Raw genomic sequence first — 18,497 nt, 5'->3', positions numbered from 1 at the left:
ATGATTATTCTTGTCTTGAATTAATGAAAGCTTTTCTATAAAAGCATAAGACTTTCAGAAATATGCTCTGGTCAAACTCAGGCCCTTAAACTTTATAGATATTGCTTGATTTATCTACACAATAAAGTAAGTGAAGTGGATAGAAAAATGTTTTCTTAAAAGTTTTTGTGCCTTTATTTTACAGGACTGTAACAGTATGTGTGCGAGAAAGGGGTAAGTAGGTTGGATATAAACAGTTTAGATTTCTTTATAAATGGCTAGTTCGCTTCAACCAAAGTAGTAAAATAATATAAAATGTGTGCCCTTTAAAAAAACAAAACTTTTCTCCCAGTTTCATAGACGAGGCTTAAACTCGTCCTAAAATGCATGTTTGAGCTGTCTTTACCGAAAGCAACTTGCACTGACATATCTTAAAAGATTTCAGTGCCATTGTTTTGTCTCAAGATGCACACCACTAAAGTGTTTTTCTAAGGCATTATAAAAGCTAAGCCCTAGTTTAATCTAAGCCCTGTCTGTGAAATGAGATATTATGACAAAAAAAATGTATTAATCTTTGAAAGTGTAATATTTCATCCATTATATTAAGACATACATGACAGAGACATGAAAATGTACTGCATAACAGGAATTACCCAATTAATGGGAGCTTTTTACTCTTATCCTTTAACCTGCAAGTCTGCCACGGTTTTCGACCATTTTACCGTTTTGTGTTTTCATAACAAACCAATAAAAGATTGTATCCTCAGATATAGTTGTGTTAAACCAGCATAGAGCAGTTTCAGCTGCAGCACTAAACCCTGCACCACTACCTGAGAGAAAGAGAGAGAGAAAGAGAAAGAATGAGAGAGCTAGCGAGAGAGCGAGCAATCGAGCGCGCGCTCTAAGTGCAGGTTTCTGGTTGGCAGCAGAGCGCGCGAATAGAGCGTGGCACGCGGAATATTGGCCAAAAATTACCGGGAACTCAAACATCAGGACTCAGGAAACTCTCTGGGGGAAGCGATCAAGAACGCCACCCTTCATACACCTATTTCTCTGAATATCGCTCAAATTATCCGGTAAGTCTTAGTGGTTATATTAATTCAACCTAAGGTTGTCGCTGAATGCGTATATTTGTTTCCCCTTACTGATTTTACCCAACGCTTTCGTATTGTGTGTCAGTTACGTTTAACAGACCGGGTCGCTATTTTCCTTTTCTGAAGCAAATTCACCTGTGACACCACCTGTAACTAATAGCGGACTACACAAACTCTTTCAACAACTTTAAGAGGTTCCGCGCACACACTCATGATGCTCGTATTTAGGCTATATGTGTCAGGTGAATTTGGTCAGTTACTGTAGGTTAAAAGTATGCTTACATCAAACCGTAATCATCATCATCATCACTGCGTATGTTGTGCGCAAGTGGACATTGCTGTTTCTTTCTTTCGTTCGTTATTTCTTGACAGAAAAAGTTCTGTAGCCTAATTCATCAGTTCATCCTCAGTTGATTTCTTTAATGAATGTTAATAAGAAGTTGATCCCAACACGAGTGCAGTAGGCCTAGCCTACTCTAAGTGAGTTTGAACCTTTTTGCTATAACAAAAGTGCAATTTGGGAATGTTCAGAATTCTGTGTGGTATTGGCCAACAATGTGACGTAGCCTAATTTGTTAAACCAAGTAAATACTTACAGGTAATATACATTTTTGTATGGATGCTGCTTACACGGTTAATAGATTTTAAATTGTGCTTTTTTTTTCTTTTTCTTTTTTTTTTTTGCAGTCCATGACACCAGGTTGCCCAATGCTGCACATTTTGAGGGTTTTGTTTCAGCGTCTGTTACACCATCTGTGGTTTTGTTCTATATATCTCAAATGTAAGTCCCATATTTATGCTCAGATTAAAATGGTTAATAAATGTACTTATATATTTAAATTGTGTAAATTAGTGTAAAGTACAGAGAGCAGGCTACTGCTGTTACAAGCACACAACTCTACATTACTTTTTACTTTATTGTGGTGATCAAATGTACTTCATTCATTATAGAGATAAGATCATCATGACATTGGTAACACTTTACAATAAGGTTCATTTGATAACATTAGTTAATGTATTAACTAACATGAACTAAAAATGTGCAATACATTTGTTACGCTATTTATTAATCTTTGTTAATATTAGTTAATAAAAATCTAGCTGTTCATTGTTTGTGCATGTTAGTTCACAGTGCATTAACGAATGTTAACAAATACAACCTTTGATTTTATTAACGTATACTATTAGTAAATGTTGAAATTAATATGTGCATAACCAATATGCTACTTTGTCTTGTCTTGTCTTGTCTTGTGTTGTCTTGGAGTAAAAAAAAAATTGTGTGTCCCCTGTCCAGACAAACAATGGAAGGTGTTCCAACACTCCTTAAATCTGCAGATGCATAGCTTTTGCAGATGTTATATGTTAAATTATTAGATAACTTGCTTATTCAAATGATACTAGTTCTGTCATTTAAAATCCACTAACATGATTATTACAATAAACCAGGCATTTAATTTGATTTCCCTACCTTCAAGATCGTTAAATTGTATAATCCTTTATATTTTGGTGACTATGTATAATTTCATCTTTGTAGCTCATTTCTAATTGGTATATATGTGTGTGTGTGTGCGTGCATGTGTGCAACAATGGACTGGTTTGCACTTCTCCCCATAGACTTCAATTGTGAGTCCATAATTGTCAACATTTTATGTTTATCAAGGGTTTTTTTCTGTGGTAATGGAGCTTAACTTGTATTTAACCTTGGATATTTCTTTTAAACACTCTCAGCCTGTAATTTAGTGGTCACAGTATTACTTGAGAGGCAATTATTTCTTATGTAACAGTCAATGATTGTTGCACTAGTTGTTAAGTTGTTGCATTCTGTTTTTCTTTACTCCTGAAAGAGGAGATAAATAGTATGAATCTCATTTTTTTGTGAAATTCGTTCAGTTTGTATTGTGTGTCTACCTCTAATTTTTTTTTGTCACTGTTGTTGTCTGACAATTTTATCTGTATATCCATCTGCTCAAAGGAGTCCATCTGCTAGATTTGATGATGTTATGGCATCAATAGATAGAATAGCATAACTGACCTTGCTCTCTGTGGCTCCCATAGAAGACGAGCACAAAGCAGCCCGGACACCGTGTTTGTGTCTGTACAGTATGTGTGTGTGAATGCAACCCACGGGCTAAAACACCCACCACCTCTGTTCAAAAAACCATCCTGTTCTCCAGAGCTCTTAGCAGGGCCCGTCATCCCTTTACATAACATAACACCTGGCCCACCTCCACCCCCAGCCAACACCCGCACTGCACCAAAGGTGATGAACAAGAGCACACCCTCCCTCCCCCTCCCCACTACAGTTTTCCGAAAACTGAATCAAAACAATACACTTTTATAATGGTGGACCACTGGCCACAGTAGTTAGAGTTTTTAAGCCAGATCTTTCTATCTTTTCTCAACAACCTGTTGATGATCAGTGTCTCAGACGGAGGTTGCCAAAAAATATAACCAAACTAAATATAATCCAGTGATTAGGTATTTTCAATGTGCTCTTTTCCACCATTCAAGTGCCTGTTGCAGAAATATTAGTGCTCTGAGTTTTGACTATTTCTGACTGTTTTTCGTTTTTCGAACGTTTCATAAACTGCCATTAAAACAATTGGGGTCAGAATGTCTTTTTTTACTATTCATAAATACATATTTTTATTCATCAATTCTGTGTAAAATTGTGACAGAAAAGACATTTAAAATGTTACTAAATATTTCTATTTCAAAAATCTGGCATTCTTTTGATCTTTTTTCATCCTAAAAAAATGTTTTCAAAATTGTTAATAATAAGAATGTTTCTTGAGCACCAAATCAGCATATTAATGATTTCTGTTGAATCATGCAACACTGAAGACTGGAGAAATTGCTGCTGAAAATTCAGCTTTGCCACAATAATAAATTACATTATAAATTGATATATAAAACAATGAAACTTAAATTAAGTATAAATTATATAAAATTAGAAAACAGTTATTTTAAATTGTAATAATTTTTCACAATATTATATTACTGTTTTTTTTTTCTGTATTTTGAATCAAATAAATGTAACCTTGGTGAGCATATCTTTCAAAAATATAAAAAATCGTACAAACCCCAAACTTTTTAACGTTTATGTGTGTGTAATTTTGTGGAAAACAGAAAACCATTGGCTGCATCTGAAATTGCATACTTCCCTACTATATAGTATAAGGCGAAAAACAGTATGTGACAAAAGAATTATGTCGAATTTACAGTTCTCATCTAAGAGTAGTCGAAAGTACCCAGATGACCTTACTTCCGGCGAGATTCTGAAGTGTGCATATGATGGACACTTTACTATCCCATGAGGCCACAGCAGAGGCCTGTGAATGGCAGTGAAGCGACACAACTGATGCTGGTAGGTAGGTCAGGTAATAATGACCACATGCCGAATGTAGTAAGTACGTCCAGAAGACTCCAGATTGCATTCAAAACTAACTACACACATTAATACTATATAGAACATACATTTTTAGTGGTCGTGAAGCAATTATTTATTCAAAATAAGTACCTACTCAAGAGAGTATGCGATTTTGGATGCAGCAATTGTTTTCAGGTGCATTATGTAATATTGAGAGTTAGTGGTTGAAATGGGTACTGCAGTCAAAATTAGAAATATTGGAGATAACTTTTTCCTCTGTCCCCTCCGCCTCAGACTTGTTCATTTGCTGGCTTACATGGCTACAATACTCTGTGTTTTCCTCCAACTGGCATCCCGGGGTTTCGAAATACTATGGAGTAAATTGGCAGTGGGCGGGATCACACAGACCAAAAGAAAAACAGACATTCCAACATGGAACAGAACACACATTTCAAAATAGAATAACTGGCTGTAGCATTGTGTTTCTTAAGAAAGAAGTTTGTGAACTTAGAATGTTTCCTAAGTATCTGAAAACATATTTTTTATGCTTTAGTGGTCGAAGAACATTACATAAAGCACATTTGATTATTTTTACAAGGTTCCAATATCATGGAATACCTGGAAGTATCACGGTATTTTAAATTTTGATTTCCAGGCATGGAAAAGTCATTGAAATTGAGTGATTAATTTTATTCTAATAACCCTAAGCTCTAAAATATTTAATTGACTAAAACTTTTTGTAAGTGCAGTCTTTATAATTCTTGAAATCTAAATCTAATCTAATTAAATTTATTTTATTTTTAGACATTAGTATTTTTTCATAAGGCTTTATGTAAAAGCATAGGTTGTATTTAAAAAATATATGAATAGTGCCAAATACCTTTTGCATCAGTCAATCTGCTACAACATATAAAATAATATATTATCTGTTAGCTACATCATGCTTGCATTGGAAGTAATAAATATGTAGAAAATGCAATAGAAATACATTTTTAATTGTGAATGATAGATGTATCTAAACCTGTCTTTAAAGGCCCCCTGAAATCAAGTTTTTTTAGCTCTTAGGATGAATATGTTAGCCTTAATGTTATAAATAAGCTGGTGTGTTCCAAAACAATGACATTAGTTCTCTCAGTTAACTGTCGGAGTTACTGGAGTAACATATACTCCGGGATATTGTTTATTCAAGTCGGAGTGACTGTCAGGCACTTCCATAAGCGAGTAACTTTAGAAAACTGGATCAGCGCTGACTCTGTTCTCTTTCATAGGTTCACTCAACGCTGCGGAAAGCGCAGTGGGATATCCTCTGGATGTGCCGATTGCCTGAAGCCCTATAGAATTCATTGGCTGAAGGCGCTCGTGCAAAGCTGGCTCCGCCCCGACGCTCTTACGTACTGTAGTAGCATGATGAACGCGCGCACGCCATCCTTTCCTCAGATTTCTCTGCCTTCACGAAATGGTCACATCTTGCCCTTCGTTCGGTTTTTCTGAGCCCGAATTATTCTAAATTCAACTACAGCTTTCGTCTCGACACTTCAGCGACTGGTATAAGTGGAACTCTGTTCTCCTTACAGTGAAGTGTCAAGGATTATCGACGCTGCTCTCCGCCATGCGTTCGTTTTATTTCGAACGACGACCCTCACAGTAAGTGTATTAAATGTATGGGTTTTTCGCATGCGCCTGAGGCTGTATTAGGATTGTCAAAATGTAAATTTTGTGACAAGCTCCTTCTCAAAACCCTCCGCTCTAGACTCGCGGTTTTTGTGAAGGAGTTTATTCGTTCCCCCCCGTCGCGCTCCCGAGACTGCTGAGGCCTCTCGTGGATCCGCGGCCTGGGGCTCGGATGTTGATGCGTGTTGCGGTTGAATTCGCGCTTGATTATTTATGCCCCAGCCCGGGAGCCTGCAAATCGGTTTCTTTCTGTCTGGATGACGTGATTTACACTGCAGCTTCTGACTCCGAGGATTTCGGGCCTGCTTTGACTGATGATGTTATCCCGCCTAGCGGCCAGGACGCGCGGCCTACTCCGGCCTACACTGAGCTTATTGACGTGCTGTCGCGCGCTACAGAGAAGCTCTCTATAGACTGGCCTGATGAGCCCCGCGAGTCTCAATCGTCCAAACTCGACGAGAGGTTCCTACGTGGCCCTAATTCTAGGCCAGAGCGAAGAAAGCTGCCCTTTTTCAGCGATCTGCATCACGAGATCTCCAGATCCTGGAAGCAGCCTTTCTCCGCACGCCTAACTAATGCGGCAGCCGCTGACTTCACCAACCTTTGTGGTTTTATTATTCCGCTATTCCAGCGGTCGAGGACACGCTGGCTAACCACCTCGCCCTGTTGTCTGCACCATCCTGGAAGTCGCGTCCCCTCCTTCCTTCCAAGGCTTGTAGGACTACTTCCTCCCTCATTGGGAAGTCTTACATGGCGGCTGGTCAAGCAGGCATGGCCCTGCATACCATGGCCATCCTTCAAGCCTACCAAGCGGACGTCTTGAAGGACATGGATGAAGGAGAGGGACTGACGCCCGAAGCTGTCAAAGAGCTTTGCAAAGCCACAGATCTGGCCCTAAGAGCCACCATACACACTGCTCGGGCTGTGGGTCGCTCTATGGCGGGCACGGTTGCCACAGAGCGCCACCTCTGGTTGAATCTCACGGAGATTCGAGACAAGGATAAGAGTTTTCTCCTGGACGCCCCTATCTCCCACTCAGGTCTTTTCGGGGAGGCGGTCAACACGGTGGTTGAGAAGTTCCGTGCCGCTAAGTCTCAGTCGGCCGCGTTCAGGCAGTTTATGCCCAGGAGGGTTAGAGAGCCAAGAGACTCCAACCCTCCCCTTCTCAAACCCGAGAGCGCTCGGTTCATAGGGCTGAATTCCCTACTAGGAGTGACCCTGCTCACCCCCCACCAACTACGGTCTGGGGAGCCCGAGGTCGTCCGTTTCCCTGCCAGCGCACTCAAAAGCGCCTTCAGCTGAAGCGGTCCAACAAATCGGCCGCTCCAGCCTCCTCGAGCCGTTCCTGACCCGCAGGTCAGAAGGAGGAGAGCCTCATCAGATCTACGAGGTTGGGACAGACAGCGCAATCGTTTCTGCCCTTCTCCAACCGGCTCTCCTCCTCCAACCCTGTCACCTTCGCCACCCAGTGTGTTTCGAATTGCAGGTCCTGTTTCACTCTCTTCACCCAGTCCGGCACAGGAGCAAGGAGACGCGTCTTGCTTTCTCCCCTCGATCCCGGTGCACGTTACACCCGCCAATCGCTTCCTCGGAGGCACAGTTCGTTTTCCTCTGGAGCAGGCGGACCCAGTTACTTCTATCCAGGCGGTGGTACCTCCCAGTACGTGTCAGGACGTCAAGCGCTCTCCTCCACGGTCAACCACGCCTCCCCAATGGGAACCAGCACGACACCCTACCTCAGGTATGTCCCTTGCACTGCAACACTCCTCTCCCTCTATCACATTTCGTTCAAGAATGGGAGCGTTTTACCAGGGGTATCGCCTTGGATCCTTCGCACAGTTCGGCTCGGCTACACGCTTCAGTTTTGTTGCAACCCCCCCTGCTTCAACGGGGTCTTTCCTACTGTAGTCGACAGCGCCGCTCAGGCTTCTGTACTACAGCAGGAGATTTCATCCCTTCTGCTGAAGGGAGCGATAGAAGAGATTCCTTCGGGGGAAGTCGAACAGGGCTTCTACAGCCGTTACTTCCTGGTCCCGAAGAAGGGAGGCGGCCTGCGGCCTATACTAGATCTTCGCCGATTGAAGTTCTCTCTTTTCAAAGGGAAATTCAAAATGTTGACGCTGAAGGCCATCATATCTCATATCCGGCTGGGGGACTGGTTCGTGACAGTAGACCTCAAGGATGCTTATTTCCACATCCAGGTCGTACGGCGACACAGGAAGTTTCTCAGGTTCGCCTTTGGAGAAAAAGCGTACCAGTACAGGGTCCTCCCCTTTGGCCTCGCTCTAGCGCCAAGGACGTTCACAAAGTGTATGGATGCTACTCTGGCCCCGCTGCGGCTCCAGGGCATCCATATACTTAACTACCTGGACGATTGGCTCCTTTTAGCCCACTCCAGAGAGTTGGTGACTCACCACAGGGACATTGTCCTCCGTCATATTCAGTCTCTTAATGAGGTTGAATACGGAGAAGAGCGTTCTTACTCCAGCTCAGAGCACGGTTTTCTTGGGGGTACGCATGGGCTCCGTTCTTATGCAGGCCTGTTTGGCTCCTGCATGGATTTCCAGTCTGGTGACATGTCTGTCCCGCTTTGCGCTAGGCCATCATGTTTCCATGAGCACCTGCCGCAGACCTCCCCTGTGCTACCTCTAGGGCTATTCCACATGAGACTGTTTTCTGTGGTGGATGAAGCTCTCAGGGGCTCGGCCCACTGGGCCAGCCCTTCGCCTATTGAAGGTGTCGCGCAGTGTCTTTCGTGCCCTGTCATTCTGGCGGGACCCCCTCTTCCTTCAGAAAGGAGTCGGTATGGGTGCGGTATTCCGTCGCCAGATGGTTACGACGGATGCCTCTCTGACCAGCTGGGGAGCGGTTTTCGAGGGCAGGCCAGCGTGTGGGGTTTGGACTGGCGAGACCCTCTCGTGGCACATAAACAGCTTGGAACTGAGGGCTGTGTTCCTGACTCTTTGCCACTTTCTCCCTTTCCTCGAAGGACACCATGTCATTGTCAGAACGGACAATATGGCAGTAGTGTCCCATGTAAACAGACGGGGGTTCACGATCGCGCACCCTAGACAGGCATGCGCGTCACCTCCTCCTGTGGTCCCAGGACAAGTTCCTCTCTCTGAGAGCAGTTCATGTCCCAGGGATTCTGAACCTCGCAGCAGATTTCCTGTCGAGGCAGAAGCTCAGGTCTGGGGAATGGATGTTGAACCGCCAGACGGTGGCCCTGATCTGGGAGATGTTCGGGAAAGCGGAAGTGGACCTCTTTGCATTTCAGGAGTCGTCCCAATGCCCGCTTTGGTTCTCCCTGAGCCCTCCAGCTCCATTGGGGATAGATGCATTCGCCCACCCATGGCCGATGCAGGAACTCTCCTTCTGGTAGCCCCATTCTGGCCGTCCCAGCCATGGTTTTCGGAGCTGATCCCTGTGTTGGAATCCTCCCCCTGGGAGATCCCGGTCAGGGAGAACCTGCTTTCCTAGCTTCAGGGCAGGATATGGCATCCTCGCCCCGACATTTGGAAGCTGCACGTTTGGCCTATCAGAGGCCGTTAGCTTTAAGCTTTGATCTCCCAACCGACGTTCAGGAGACCATTGCGAGTGCTAGAGCCCCTTCTACGAGGAGGCTGTATTCCTCCAAGTGGAGGTTGTTCGGGGCATGGTGCTTAGCACATGATAGGAACCCAGTTAGCTGCCCAGTAGGCTCAGTGCTGGAATTCCTGCAGGAAAAGTTTGCTTCTGGAGCGGCTGCTACCACTCTCAGAGTATATGTCGCAGCTATTGCCGCTTATAGAGAATCAGATGAGATTCCCTTGGGGAAACTGAGGTTAGTTTCGGCCTTCATGCGTGGGGTTAGGCGCCTGAAACCAGCTCGACCCCCTAGTGTTCCCTCGTGGGACCTGTCAGTCGTCCTGGAGGGTTTGACAGAGGCTCCCTTCGAGCCCTTGGAGTCAGCCCCTGAGCGGATTCTGACTCTTAAGGTTGCTCTTTTGTTGGCTTTATCTTCACTAAAGCGGATGGGGGATTTGCAGGCTCTCTCTATTAGTGAGTCGTGCTTGGACTTCGCTCCTGGCCTGGTTAGGGTTACCTTGAGGCCGAGGTCGGGGTATGTACCCAAGGTTCTTTCCACGGCGTTCCGCTCTCAGGTTGTTAACCTTAACGCTTTCCACCCTCCTCCTTTTGCCTCTGAGGAAGAAAGGAAACTTAACTTGCTCTGCCCGGTCCGTTCTTTGAAGTTGTATGTAGATAGCTCAGGCGGTTGGAGGAAATCAAACCAGCTCTTGGTATGTTTTGGTGCTGGCCGCCGCGGGCTTGCAGCATCAAAGCAGAGGATTTCCCACTGGGTAACGGACGCTATTTCGCTGGCTTACGAGGTGCGTGGTTTGCCTTCACCTCTTAGCATCAGAGCACATTCTACCAGAAGTGTGGCTTCTTCTCAAGCTCTCTTTAGAGGGGCCCTATTGGAAGACATTTGTGTGGCGGCAGGTTGGTCCTCTCCGGACACCTTTGTGAGGTTCTATAATTTAGATCTTGACATGACTCCAGGTTCCCAGGTTCTATCTGCTTGAACCGATCATGGTTATTATTATTTGTTCTGGTACCAGTTATGGCAGCGCTTAGCTTGGCTGCGCTTTTCACTGCGCTTTCCGCAGCGTTGAGTGAACCTATGAAAGAGAACGTCTCTGGTTACTTGCGTAACCTATGTTCTCTGAATAGGGAACAAGACGCTGCGTTCGCTGCCAAGCTCCTCGCGCTGCCGACAGTTTTTCTTTTCGGCAGAAAAATCTGAGGAGAGGATGGCGCGCGTGTGCGTTCATCATGCTACGACGTAAGAGCGTCGGGGCGGAGCCAAATTTGCGCGATCGCCATCAGCCAATGAATTGGCATGATTCTATAGGGCTTCAGGCAATCGGCACATCCAGAGGATATCCCACTGCATCTCAGCATCCCGGATAGCTTAGAAGAACTTGATATTGCAACAGAAACGTTTAACTCTCTCTTTTCTAGCACTTTAGACGCAGTTGCTCCGTTGCGCTTAAAGAAGATTAAAGAAAATAGTCCAACTCCGTGGTACAGCGAGCACACTCAGGCCCTTAAGAGAGCAGCCAGAAAAATGGAGCGCAACTGGAAGAAAACTAAACTAGAGGTATTTCGGATTTCGTGGAAAGAGAGCTCGATTGCTTACAGAGAGGCTTTAAAAGCTGCTAGATCTGCTTATTTTTCAAACCTATTAGAAGAAAATAAACATAATCCTAGGTATTTATTTGAAACAGTGGCTAAACTAACGAAAAAGAAAGCTTCAAGCTCAGAAGTGTCAAAGCAACACGGCAGTGATGACTTTATGAACTTCTTCACTTATAAGATTGATAATATCAGGGACAAAATTATAACTATGCAACCGTCTACCACAGTATCGCATCAGGAAGTGCATTGTAGTCTCCCTGAGGAAAAATTTGATTTATTTGTTGCTATAGGAGAGGAAGAATTCTGCAAACTCGTTAATTCATCTAAATCGACAACTTGTATGTTAGATCCTATACCGACTAAGCTACTGAAAGAGATGTTTCCAGAGTTCATATATCCTCTTCTTAATATCATTAATTCATCTTTGTCTCTAGGATACGTACCAAAAACCTTTAAACTGGCTATGATAAAACCGCTTGTTAAAAAACCACAACTTGATCCTACAGAATTAGTCAATTACAGGCCGATCTCGAATCTGCCTTTTCTGTCAAAGATATTAGAAAAAGCAGTATCTTCACAACTATGTTCCTTTCTAGAAAGAAATGATATCTGCGAGGATTTTCAGTCCGGATTTAGACCGTACCATAGCACTGAGACCGCTCTCATTAGAGTCACAAATGATTTGCTCTTATCATCCGATCGTGGTTGTATCTCTCTATTAGTGTTACTCGATCTTAGTGCTGCATTTGACACCATTGACCACAACATTCTTTTAAATAGACTAGAAAACTATGTTGGCATTAGTGGAATTGCATTAGCATGGTTTAAATCATACTTAACTGACCGTTATCAGTTTGTAGCAGTAAATGAAGAGATGTCTTATCGATCACAAGTTCAGTATGGCGTACCACAAGGCTCAGTACTAGGACCGCTGCTGTTCACTCTGTACATGCTACCATTAGGAGATATCATTAGGAAACATGGAGTTAGCTTTCACTGTTATGCCGATGATATTCAGCTGTATATTTCTTCAAAACCCAACGAAACTTACCAATTCACAAAATTAACGGAATGCATAGCTGATATAAAAAATTGGATGACTAGTAATTTCCTACTACTAAATTCTGAAAAGACAGAGATTCTAATTATTGGACAAAAAACTTCCACACGTAATAACCCAGAATACTGTCTAACACTTAATGGCTGCTCTGTCAAGTCTTCGTCGTCGGTTAGGAACCTGGGTGTGCTATTTGATACCAACCTTTCTTTTGAAAGCCACGTGTCTAGTATCTGTAAAACTGCATTTTTCCATCTTAAAAATATATCTAAATTACGCCATATGCTCTCATTGGGAAATGCGGAACAATTAGTCCATGCGTTCATGACCTCAAGGCTAGATTATTGTAATGCTCTACTGGGTGGTTGCCCTGCACGCTTAATAAACAAACTACAGCTAGTTCAAAACGCCGCAGCTCGAGTTCTTACCAGAACCAGGAAATATGACCATATTAGCCCGGTTCTGTCAACACTGCATTGGCTCCCTATTAAACATCGTATAAATTTTAAAATATTGTTGATTACCTACAAAGCACTAAATGGTTTAGCTCCGCAGTACTTGAGCGAGCTCTTAACGCATTATAGTCCTTCACGTCTATTGCGATCTCAAAATTCCGGGCAGTTGATAATACCTAGAATATCTAAATCGACTGCAGGCGGTAGATCCTTTTCCTATTTAGCACCAAAACTTTGGAACAGTCTTCCTACCATTGTCAGTTCAAAGCTAGACTAAAAACACATCTCTTTGACCTAGCATACACATAATACATTATAGACTTCTATAAATTCAATGTTAGGCTGCATAGATTAGGTCAGCCGGAACTGGGAACACTTCCCTTAAATCTTGATGTACTCGCTACATCATAAGAAGAATGGCATCTACGCTAATATTAGTGTCTTTGTTTATCCCGAGGTTTTCCCGCAGCCTGCCGGATCCAGGCAATGTCCAGATCTGACGAGGGAGCTTTGCCTGGACCCGATGACAATGCAGTGCTGAAGTATCCACTATCCTCTCCCTATGGAGGATCCCTTTCCCACTCTACAGATAAAGCGTTGGGAATTCCGGCTCGCGTACCCCGAAGTGATAAAATAAAACAAAATTCTGTATCAAAATTTATAGGCAAGAAAAGTAGTTTGTTTAGGCTGGGTTGTGTGAATTACAAACCTGCGCACATATTTTAAAAAGCACATAACTATAGAATTCTGAATGAGCATGTGAACGCCGTCAGCGTTAATCACAGGTTCGCGTTTAAAGTCTGATCATTTCGACGGAGGTGAATCAATCAAAGTTAACTTTAGCTGGAAGTAACATTATTCAAGAACCGCTATAACGCCAAAACAATCTGTTACCTTAAATTATATGTTTATCTCTGTAAAGCTGCTTTGAAACAATCCATTGTTAAAAGCGCTATATAAATGAAGATGACTTGACTTGACTTGACACTGCGCTTTCCGCAGCGTCTCGTTCCCTATTCAGAGAGCATAGGTTACGTAAGTAACCAGAGACGTTTTGAACGATTCATTTCAATTTGGTGAACTGGTTCGACCGGTTCACAAAATAAGAACCGGTTCAAAAGAACGATTCGTTCACGAACCGGACATCACTACCGTTGTAAAACGTTTAAGTTTTATTCGGTTTCAGAATGAAATGGCTAGAATTTATTCACACCTCTAACGTTACTATTGAATCCAACGTATCAGCGCTCGGATTCGTTTCCATGGTGCTGTCAAGTACGACTGCAGTCTGTGAGGTAAACTTAACGCTATCGGCTATTTGAAAAGGCGGAGGAGCCATTCAATATGTCCCGCCTTAGCTTCCTGTTTCAGTGGAAATTACGTCAATGCATCATACAAAGCTGCACGTTTCAAGGCACTTCAGTGGGCCTTTAAGCAGCAGAATAACCTGATTTAGTCTTAATCACCTACTCAGCATGACTATATCTATAAAATCAGTGCTTAAAACAATGTCACTATAGCCAAAGCCGACAAATTTGAGATTGCGAGATATCATCTATTTTATTTCTGTCTAAATAGAAACCTCTGGTTGACACCAAATTCCCTGGAGCAGCTTCTACGGAGGATGAGTATCAGTGTGTCTGTGTGTGAATGAGAGAAGAGAGATTGGAGTAAAAAATTACAGAAGAAAAATAATAGGACTGAATCTACAGTTTCTGAGTTTTCTTGGGGCCCATAAAACTCAGCATCACACATGACACATGCCCTCATGACCTAATTAATGCCTCCAAGAGTATCTCCATCTGTCCTGTCTCCTGACAGAAAAGACACTGATTTCAAAACTGATAACTTTATTTACAATGAATATGAGATGCAATCAACTGTGTCTGTCAGTTTTACATTTACATTTATTAAATGTTATTAAAAGTTATTTTATGCGAAAACTACATATAAAATACAATAACTTATTATTACTCTGCTAGCTTCAGAGAGTGACTGTGATTTGACTGTCTGTCCAAACTCAAATATAATAGGGTATTTAAAATGGAGATGTTAATTAATATTTCACCCACCCCCTCATTTCACACAGTCAACATTTCCATTACCATCTGGGGATGCATTAGTGCATGCAGGTCTAATGGAGCTGGACTTATGGACATGGTTAATGGATTTGTTGGAGTCATTAGTTTCACACAAGTTCATGGGATATTAAAGCACCACAGCTGCGTAATATTTCCAGTAACCGTAGATAATGGTTCTCTTGGAAAGTCTATTTATTTTAGTTTTAACATTAGCTCGAGTCCAATTCAATTAAATGTTCAGTAGGGTTTGATTGATCACAATATTTTTTTTTTTTTTAATTGAGTGTTGGTCTTCATTCTTTTGAGAAGATGGAGGGTTTTTGTCTCTGTAAACTGGGTCTGATATCGGTTTTTAATTGAGATTTTATGTGTAATTGTCTCTTTTTTAGGTTTAGCTGTTACAGTTTTTTGAAAACAATGGTTTGGGTTAGCAGTGAGAATATGGAAGCCCAGTCGTGTAATGTGGAAAGCTCGGAGGGATATGTTTTATTATATTACCAGCATAGGAAATATTGTTTGCTGCTAACACCCATAACTGATTCCCAAAATTTTTCCAACTCCGCAAGAGAGCAGTCTGATGTAAGACTTCCAAGGTAAAGTGCTTTGGTTCTCTCACTGCAAGCTAATACTTGAAAAGCAGCCATAGAATAAAATAGAGCAACATCTTTGCTTTTTTAGTCTGTTGGAATCCAGAAGCTATTGCTTTTCCCTCCTTTTTTGTTGCCTGGGAAACGGTGTTATCATGAGGCGGGTGCTTGTTGTTAAGTGATCCACCCTCAATGTTTTTCGGTGGAAGCATGCCCAGAAAAGGCAGGAAATAAAGTTAACTGAGCAGCACTCTTTGCTCAGTGCAGTGGCATAACATATTTTTCTGCAGTCTGTGAAAAATATTTTCTGAAAGTTATGGGTTAAAAAATAATATAATAGCATTGTCTTCCTACTGACGTCACAAAACAAAACACGCCCCTTTTTTCCCCCAACTTCTTTACTCCAGCTACCAGTAATATAGATCATTTTTCATGATCCATTCGATTCCTGATGAATAACCATTTCATTTTATTTATTTGTATAGTTGGTTACTTAGTTAATTAGTTAGTATTTGCCCTGACACTTACAGATTTATTTAGAGGAAGTGTTGCATTGCTCATTGTTTAATTTAATTTCTTCAACTAATATTTTCATTACCTTTAGTCTTAGCCTCAGACGTCACACCCTCGGATTGTTGGCTGTTACATCCCCTTTTTTCGTTGACTAGGGAATAAGGAAATAACACTTATAAAAATGGTGTGTGTACCTCAAACTGCAGGACAGAGCAAGAAAAGAAAACTGTACTCTCAGAACTCAGCTCAAAAAGGATTTATTAATCCTCAGTGCCAAAGAAGAAAATAATATTTACCACATGTACAAACAATAAATAGGAACAATAACAAAATAACGACATTAAACACAAACAAAAACACAAGGTGGGAAGGCGAGCACGAGAGATGCCAAATCAATAAAACAAAACAAACTAGCTAAAAGTTAATTCGACTAAACTAACTACCAAACAAAAAATGTAGAAAAGAAATCTTCGGCGTCAAGACGCTCTAACTAAACTACACTAACTAAATAACAAAACTTATAAAGTGGGCACTCTCCTAAACTGGTGTGTCTAACATAATAATCCAAAACATCCTAAGTGCAAAATGTATGTCGCGCGACCTACTTACCTGCTCTCTTCCCAGGTTTACACACTCCGTGTAAACTGATCAGGCTGAACAGTATAATCTCAAAACACTATGCAACAATAAACAGAACTCGAATATTAGACACACAGACAAATCATTGACAGCACGTCAAACAAGCGCAACAGACAAAAGTGAGCAAACAGCTGGTCGACATTGAAGTGATCACGGTATTTAACTGCAGTAGTGAGATGTGATTGGCGGAGGTGAACCAAAACGTCATCGTCCTTCATGAAGATTGATAGTAGATTGATCCAATAACGGACAGCTGAAACACACACACCACAACAACAACACACCCACATGTCCACATTGCAACACTTAAAGTCCCCGTGAACCGGAAGTTGCAAACGACTTTTCTCCAGTGTTGTGACGTATTTCCGAGAGAAACGGAATACTAAATGAGGCAAAATAGTGGGCGTGGCTTTTTTCCAACTAGCACCTGATTGGATCTAGAAAAGTAGGTGTTTTCATTCAGCCTGTCTACTGTCAGTTGGAGGGGTGTGGTTATGGATGTTAAGCAGACACCCAAATGGTAAAGCCTACGTCATCGGGCAAGGTCCTCCAATGCAGAGGGGAGGGGCATTTTCAAAATTTGATTAAAGATTATGAAGCCAAAAAATTTTTTTTTTGTGGATTGACTTGCATTGATGAATTGTTCACCACAAAACGATCAATTTAGGCAAACAAAGTAAGTATGGTCAATTTTGATTTCATGGGGACTTTAACTTACGAGTACGTAACATTGGCTGAACATCTGATGTATATGGCACACAAAATGGGAAACAGTTTGGGAGTTTCAAAGTCGTAATCTGATTAAATTCTCCAAAATTTCCGAGAGACGTGTGTGTCACGTTCTTTAAAGGTCTGCCTGGAAACAAAGCCGTTGTGATGCCAAACCTCCTTATGGAAGAAAAACGCCATTGTGTGTACAACTGTGACAATGAGCACTTATCAAGATCAACTAAACTATGGATTTTGAACAATATGTGTTGGTGTTCACAGCACCATTGTTATACCATTGTTGCGTTAAACTTGCATGACGTTTTTGAATTTATTGCACACCGGTCCGTTATTTGTGGGGACTAGGGGTGTAACCGTTCACAAAATTTACGTTTCGGTTCGATACACTTGTGTCACGGTTTGGTACGTTTTTGATACAGCAAAAAGAAAGAAATGCCAGAGAAATTTCCTTGATTTAATTTTTTTAATTATATTTTTATTAAAACTAACATCATAAAGTATGATATTTTTTTACTTTGAGCAATGATGGAGCTATACTTGACTTTTCTTAGGAGCATATAGAACAAAAGAGCTCCTTGGACAAAATTAAATGTAATATTGTAGTAGTGATTTATTTTAGTTCAGATTAACATTTGAGGGTAGCAATTGTATTCATAATGTCAAAATAAAACCGACGTAATGTTACTTGAAAGAATTATAGCCTACTATTCCTGCCAAACTTCCATGGTTACAGTTAGTAGTGTTACTACAGTAAATCCATGGTGAATGTTGCTGATCTGTGGACACTAGATAGTTCATTCATGGCACAACGTTTCTTCCTGGTTTCCACCTCAGCGCTGTTTGATCCGTTAATAACGGAGAAATGTGAAAGTTTCTCACTAGATCTCGCAGTGATGTTATTACTTCAGTGGCGAATTCAAATTTTTTCTCTACTGGATTCCAACGTTGGGAGGCGTCGCGACACCACGCGACAGTCGTGTCGCAAAAGTGGACCTCTACCGTTACATTATGAGCTCGTTGCCACGCGCGACGCGCCAACATTTGAATTAACAAAATTTTGGTCGGCAGGAAAAATGGTCCAACGAACCGTTTGGTTTAAAAATGCGTACCGAAAACCGAACCGAAAGCCTTGTACCGAACG

General features: G+C 41.9%; 1 protein-coding gene across 1 annotated transcript in view; it reads right to left on the bottom strand.

Annotated features, from left to right (window-relative positions):
• The window catches only part of tnfrsf18 (tumor necrosis factor receptor superfamily, member 18), a 343,660-nt gene that overhangs the window by 102,299 nt on the left and 222,864 nt on the right, over nucleotides 1–18,497 (bottom strand). The window lies entirely within an intron of this gene.

Source organism: Rhinichthys klamathensis, unplaced genomic scaffold (assembly GCF_029890125.1).
Source record: "Rhinichthys klamathensis goyatoka isolate OS25496 unplaced genomic scaffold, OSU_Roscu_1.1 h1tg000109l_1, whole genome shotgun sequence".
Classification (NCBI taxonomy): Eukaryota; Metazoa; Chordata; class Actinopteri; order Cypriniformes; family Leuciscidae; genus Rhinichthys; species Rhinichthys klamathensis.
The sequence above is the reverse complement of the archived record's forward strand: the minus strand, read 5'-3'. Positions and strand labels throughout refer to the sequence as shown.